Raw genomic sequence first — 7,154 nt, 5'->3', positions numbered from 1 at the left:
TAATAATATAATAAGAAACGATGTAAACTCCTCGTAAACATTACATGGAGTTTACATCGAATGTTTACGAGTGATTAACATCGAAATATTTACGAGGATTTTACATCGAAATGTTTACGAGTGATTTACAACGAAAGTATTTACGTGTGCTTTACATCGAAATAATTACGTGGGCTTTACGACGAAGTCTTACGTGGCGTTTACGACGAATCCTTTCCCTGCTCTTTACGAGGAATATATTTCGTCGTAAACGTAACGAGTCGTTTACGACGAAACCTCCGTTACGACGGACGTTTAACAACGAAACGTCTTTCGACGTTAATTCGTCGTAACACCCCGTTTACGACGAATTTACAACGAATACTGCCCTAGTAAAAGATATGTTTTCTTGTAGTGAGTAAACCGCCTTTGGACAACTAAAGAGAAGCCGTCCATGATTGATGCTCAGTTCATCGCTCCAAAAGCAGTTTTGTTCCGCATTGAAGATAAGCAGATGAGGAACAGAATCCTCCGACGTCACTTTTGGCATATAGCCGATGTTCCACTTGTTGTCCAATAATGGACTCTAGACACTGAATCATCAAAGCCTGATCTTACAACCATTCCCCTCTGGGTGGACCTGAAAGGAGTCCTTAGATACCTATTCTCACAAGTTGGTCTCACGTTCTTCGGTGACACAATTGGAAAAACCGCAAAGCTTCATCCTAACACAGTTCGCTGTACCCGTCTGGATGTTGCTCGCCTCCTAGTAGTTATGAACTTGGAAAAACCTTTACCGGACAGTATCTTGATCAGAGGTACCACTACGACAATTCAAGTCAGTATCTTCGAAGTTAGTTTTTGTCTCTCTCCAATTTATCCTTCAAGCTGCTTCGAGAACTTTATAAGCTTGTCTTTCTTCGACTTTGTAACTTTTGCATTTGGAGTTTTGGTAATGAGAAAAAAAATGACAATCACGTTGTGTTATTTGATATCGCTATATGGGATTCTCGGCTCTGGCTTTTATTAACTTCACCGAATGCAATTTTGATAATCATTAATCTAATCTAATAACAAATCTATATGTTTACGTAAAAGTTGTTTGACAACATTGATTACGTTTCTTTTCTTAATTATGAGAATTATCAGAAACATATCTCAGGTATCCCTACGGATGAGCAGAGATTGATCTTCGCCGGGAAACAGCTCGAGGATGGTCGTACCTTAGCCGACTACAATATTCAAAAAGGTTTGCTATTTATTGGATTAAGGTTTTTGAAGTTCCGAGACGTTTGCGCTACGGAAACTGAATGGTTTAGGGTTTAAGACAAGTTCTGCTTTGAGTTGTTTTGTAAAATGGTATTCTTCATTGGTAAGTGTTTGAGTTTTGTTGTTGTGACTCTTGATCTTGTCTTGGTATAGAATCTGTTGAACTTCTCAGATTTGTCTCCTCATGTTCTATCTTTCTTGTGCAAGAACAATTTTTTTTTTTTTGATAATCCAGGGGTTCCCCATTTACGTGGGTCATTCCCCTGGGCCCGGTTAGGCAGCGGTCCATTTCACCCGGGAGGGCTTTACCTGGGCTGGGGACAAGGCCCAACACCCAGTACCGCATTTGATGACAGGATGGACAGTTCCCCTCCGCCTGGCGTCGAACCTGGGAGCATGACAATTGGCCCCCAAGGCCCTTACCAAACGAACTACCACATCCCGTCAAGAACATTTTTTTCTCAACACTCTTTTTCATTCGTTCTTTTTCATACAATCTTACTGACCTTTCACTCTTTCTTGATTACCGAGTTTTAATCTAGGAATCAATTCTCAACAGAATCTACACTTCACCTTGTGTTGAGGCTTAGGGGAGGGTATCATTGAATTTTCGCTAATGGCATTGGCTTGCAAATATAACCAAGACATTAATATTTGTAGCTTTTGTTGCTTCTTAGATTATCTTCCGCAAGTAAGCCTTCATAAACATTAATATTTATAACCTTTGTTGCTTCTCATTGTAAATGCTTATCCTGTTATTCGAAAAAAGAAATCTTGTTATCAAAAGTTTTTATTTCCGTAACTCTTAGTAGTGGGTTGTCTTCTAGTAGATTTTATGTTTCTGAGTTTTTTGTCGGCTGTAATGGCTGTTGGACCTGGATGCATTGAACTTTTTTAGGATCAAGTGTCTTATCTGCCATTAAAAAAATAACTGAGGAGATTGTAATGTGATTATTTGCTGTTCTTTTGGTTTATCTTATGCTTTCCAGTGGTTCATTAGAATATAGACTCATGGATCTTACTAAATGCTAACTCCAGTATGTAGAAGTTTTCTTTCTTGGACGTCTACACATCCTTTAATATCGGCTAGTAATTTTAGTTAGCAGTTGAAGCTTGAAATCTTGGGTTGAAACGGGTGCTATGCTCGTCTTCACCCAAGGGCAGTTTACTGCAGAAAGAAGAAGTGTGGTCACACATACCAACCAGGTAAAATTTTATTTTGCTACCAATCAATTTAAACTTGTTTGTTTCAAAGGATTTACATTTTTGCTGGGTTGTTTCTTGTTGTTTACTGCAGTTGAGGCCGAAGAAGAAGATCAAGTAATTGATGGAACCCTCATGTAGTAAGTAATTTGCATTGAAACAATTTCTCTTTTCTTTGAAGAAAGAACAAGGGTCTGTTTGTTTCTCCATCTGAATGGACCATCTCGATGAAGATGAGAGTTTTGTTTGTTTAGGCACTAAAAGTGCAACTCATCTACATGAATCATCCGGATGACTTTTGGAAATTTAGGCTTAATTTTAAAGTCCATTCAGCTGAACCAATTTGGATCATTTGAATGGAGATGGTTCATTCAAAATGGTATAATGTCTATTATACCCCTAATGTAATTCACAAATTACAAACCTAAACATAATATCATTTTTGTCACAAACGAAAACTCACAAAACTACAAAAACACTTTTTTCCATGCTAAAAACTATTTTTTCACGCCAAAACCCCAAATCGCATTTTCCCGCTAAAAAAAACGCGTTTTCCCGCCAAAACCGCAAAAACGCGTTTTCCCGCCAAAACCGCAAAAACGCGTTTTCCCGCCAAAACCGCAAAAACGCGTTTTCCCGCCAAAACCGCAAAAACGCGTTTTCCCGCCAAAACCGCAAAAACGCGTTTTCCCGCCAAAACCGCAAAAACGCGTTTTCCCGCCAAAACCGCAAAAACGCGTTTTCCCGCCAAAACCGCAAAAACGCGTTTTCCCGCCAAAACCGCAAAAACGCGTTTTCCCGCCAAAACCGCAAAAACGCGTTTTCCCGCCAAAACCGCAAAAACGTGTTTTTCCGCCAAAACCGCAAAAACGTGTTTTTCCGCCAAAACCGCAAAAACGCGTTTTCCCGCCAAAACCGCAAAAACAAAAAGGCGTTTCCCCGCCAAAACCGCAAAAACGCGTTTTTCCGCCAAAACCGCAAAAGCATGTTTTCCCGCCAAAATCGCAAAAATGGGTTTTCCTCCAAAAACGCAAAAACCGTGGTTTCCCAACAAAACCGCGGTTTCCCGACAAAACCGCAAAAATGCATTTTCCTGCCAAAATCGCAAAAACGTGGTTCCGTCCAAAACCGCAAAAACGTGTTTTCCCATCAAAACCGCAAAAACTTGTTTTCTCTCCAAAACCAAAAATTTGTATTTTTCCGCCAAAACCTAAAAATATCGTTTTCCCGCCAGAACCGAAAAATCTTGTTTTCCGCCAAAACATAAAAAATGTGTTTTCTCGCTAAAACCGAAAAACTTGTTTTCCCGTCCAAACCGCAAAAAAAAACTCGTTAATTTTGAAATAATTCTAATGTAAATATATTAAACTAAATAATTAAATGTAATATAGTTAAAATTAATATTAAACATATGATTAAATCAACACAAAGATATTTTGGTAATTTCTTTACTAAACTCATTTGAATGTAAATGAAAATAAAGAAACAAACATAAGATTCATTTAGATGATTCATCTAGATGAGCTTTGTGGATGGACAAACAAACAATCACAAAAATCTGAATGGATCATTTGAATAGATCATACAAATGAATCATTTGGATGGAGATTGCAAATGGTGAAACAAACAGCCCCCAAGTCTGTCACAATTTGTTTAATATACAATGAAGTGTGGCTGACACTTTTCTTCATTGATAATCATTCCGGATGAATTTGAAATCAACTCTAAAACTTTAAAGGGAAATTTGTAAATATAGAATAAAACGACAAGTACATTGTCCGTATGCCCTAAATTAAACTATAAATTGTCCATATAGTATAAATTTTTGTGTTAACCTAATTAAACCCCTAATCTAAACCTATTTTCGTTTTTATTAATTCATTTATAAAAAAAAACTGAATTAAAAAGTTAAACAAAATGAAAAAGAAAGAAAAATGCAATATTCATTTATCCCCAAACATCAAAACACGAACCCTAAATCACATCCCTCTTTCCTGTGTGTCTAGAGAGAAAAACAGAGCAGAGAAGCTGCATCTCAGCTCGATCTAGAAGAAGCTCTTCAAGCTTCCAGAAACGCTAGTCAATCATACTCTACTCATCGCAGAGAGGTTAGCCTATTTGAAGCAATTAGCTTGATTTCTTTCGTTGGTGATATTGGATTCTCGAATTCGAAGGAAAACTAGTTGAAATCGAGCAGTTACAAAGGTTTCTCCTTTTTTTACTTTATTGCAGTGGCCACCTTTGTTAGAGGTGGGTGATACTGGGGAATTTCCTTCTGTATGTAATACAGCAGGCGGTGAAGGCACGGCTTTGGATTTTTTTCCAAAGATTCGACGGGTTTGGGCATCCGTGGACAATTCTCTGTTTCTGTGGCGTTTCAACAAAAGGTAAAGGTTGCTTTTTTATTACTTTTAGTCACAGGGGAAGTTTAGAGCTTAAGATGCCTCTTTTTCGTAGTTGTTGCTTTGTCAATTAGGGATGGGCAATGTCAGGATATTTGTGCGGTTAGTTTAGCCAAATTTAGATCTGTTTTTTTTTTGGTGAAGCTATTCAGGACAGGGTCTTCATCTTCCTGATGTACTCGTAGAAGTCGAAAAGTGTGGATCCTATTTTGACGAGTTGCTAGCAGTTCCTGAACACGATGATTGGATATATAGCGATGGGAAATCAACTTCTTGTATCACTTTCATCCTCGAAATGTACAAAGAAGGTGGCTTGTTTGATCCAATCTCTAGTTCCATCCAAGTTGCTGAATTCACGGTAACAGAACTAACCTATGCATAATCTAGAAGATAACACACACACATACTAAACAAGGGAATCAGTTTTTGCAGATCAAGGATGCTTACATGCTCAAGTTTTTTTAGAACAATGCAAGCTGTTTGCCTAAATGGTGTAACGACAACAATGATGTAAAGCTACCGCACTGTCAAATCCTTGGGAAATACAGAATGGAGCTTCCCGGTTACAACACTATGGAGCCACACCCGCATACGAACGAGCACTGCTCGTCTCTGCGTGACTGCGTCCAAAGTACCATAGACCAAAGAACTGCTAGAACAAATATATTAAGTGTTGTCTGTTTGTTAGGAATGACTTGGTGTAATGATCCACGAATATTTAGGGAATATTTAGATTTGGCAGAACATACATTCTGACACGCGTAAACTGCATATACACTAGTAGACTATGTAATCCTGCTATGGTAGAATATAGTATGTTGGTATATAACGCAATCACACAGTCGTAGAATATTTGTATATAGGCAGATTTTATGATTTCGTGTTAGTAGATATAATAATAAATAGTAGTTTTCGAAGTCTACCGTAGTTCAGAACAAAGAGAGATTTGTTATTTGTAGCTGATTTACTCTGCGGTGGTAGAATATTGACCATTAAATAGATATTGTGGTCTACATGCTGCAGATATCTATGTATTTATTTGAAACTGCAATCTACGAGGTCGTAGGCAATAGATTGTGTTTTCTAGTTTCCGTAGATTAAAATTAAATTGTGTTCCACTAATATTTAGTCAACCAATATATTTTTCATATGATTGTTTTTTGTTTATGTATATTTTGTATAATTTTCTATATTTTTCTGACTTTTAAAATAATTGATATGAATTTTTAAAGTTGGTCAAGGGTATCTAGGTCTAAAACGGATCAAAAAGAGATTTATGGTAAATGGACAATGTAGTTGTTTTTCTGTTCCGTTTTGGCAACTTTTTCAACTTTAAATGAGTTCCAAGCTGTCATAAAAATATCAAGAACTGTTTGTGAAATGCAATTACGAGAATGTAATAAAGATAACTATTTATTATCTCTGTATGTTCAACAAGGGTGTTTGGTCTAGTGGTATGATTCTCGCTTCGGGTGCGAGAGGTCCCGAGTTCGATTCTCGGAACACCCCAAAAAAAATATTTTGTGTTTTATCAGGTAAAAGGCTTTTGAGCCTCCAACCAGTAAAGAATGGGTTTCCATAAACGACGACGTCTGAACCTCTCCAGATTTTCAGATCCACTTCCAATTCTCTCGCTCTGTTTGAGTTATATGAGCTGAGAAAAAACCATAAATTTCTCAAGAAGTAAAGCTTTTAGCTAGGGGTGGGCACTTTACCCGATATCCGAAATGGCACCCGAATCCGATCCGAAAAACCCGAACCGAAATCCGAACCGAAGTAGCAAAATACCCGAACGGGTATTGAATAAGGAGAGATTGGATACCCGAACCCGAACGGATAATACCCGAACCCAAATGGATATCCGAAGATAACCGAACATATGTATAATTAACCTTATATTTCTAGTTTACATCTCTCATTTTATATAAAATATTTATATTGATACTACACATACTTTAAGTTCATATGATATACATACAATTACGGAAAAAATGATTTGCTATTCACTTAAAATGCATGTAAAGTTTTTTATTTCAAAAATTAACAAAAAGTTACATCCAACATTTTAAAAAAATAACTAAATTAATGTCTTTTTAGTTTTAAAATATTATGTCCAAATTTATTAACCATTCAATCTATTAAAAATAAAAAATTAGTTAACTGAAAGTTATATTTTTAAATACAAGAAACTTGAGAAATGAAAATTTTAATTTTTTTTTCAAAATCTAAATATCCGAACCCGATCCGAAATAACCGAATCCGAACTAAAAATACCCGAACCCGACCCGAAGTACAGAAATA

The 7,154-nt window shown here is 36.8% G+C and overlaps 1 long non-coding RNA gene and 1 other non-coding gene across 3 annotated transcripts; both read left to right on the top strand.

Moving 5' to 3' along the window:
- The first annotated feature begins 2,253 nt into the window (after positions 1–2,253).
- On the top strand, positions 2,254–5,603 carry LOC106332026. 2 transcript variants are annotated; one of them, XR_001267984.1, is made up of 6 exons: positions 2,254–2,454; positions 2,546–2,591; positions 4,458–4,559; positions 4,684–4,838; positions 4,998–5,211; positions 5,286–5,603. It is a non-coding gene; the product is annotated as an uncharacterized LOC106332026 (long non-coding RNA). The 2 variants fall into 2 exon arrangements; XR_001267983.1 differs by lacking the exons at positions 2,254–2,454; positions 2,546–2,591 and having other exon boundaries at positions 4,402–4,559.
- A 687-nt stretch (positions 5,604–6,290) lies between these two features.
- Positions 6,291–6,362, top strand: TRNAP-CGG. The gene has a single exon. It is a non-coding gene; the product is annotated as a tRNA-Pro (tRNA).
- The last annotated feature ends 792 nt before the right edge of the window (positions 6,363–7,154 follow it).

Source organism: Brassica oleracea, chromosome C3, assembly GCF_000695525.1.
Source record: "Brassica oleracea var. oleracea cultivar TO1000 chromosome C3, BOL, whole genome shotgun sequence".
Lineage (NCBI taxonomy): Eukaryota > Viridiplantae > Streptophyta > Magnoliopsida > Brassicales > Brassicaceae > Brassica > Brassica oleracea.
The sequence above is the reverse complement of the archived record's forward strand: the minus strand, read 5'-3'. Positions and strand labels throughout refer to the sequence as shown.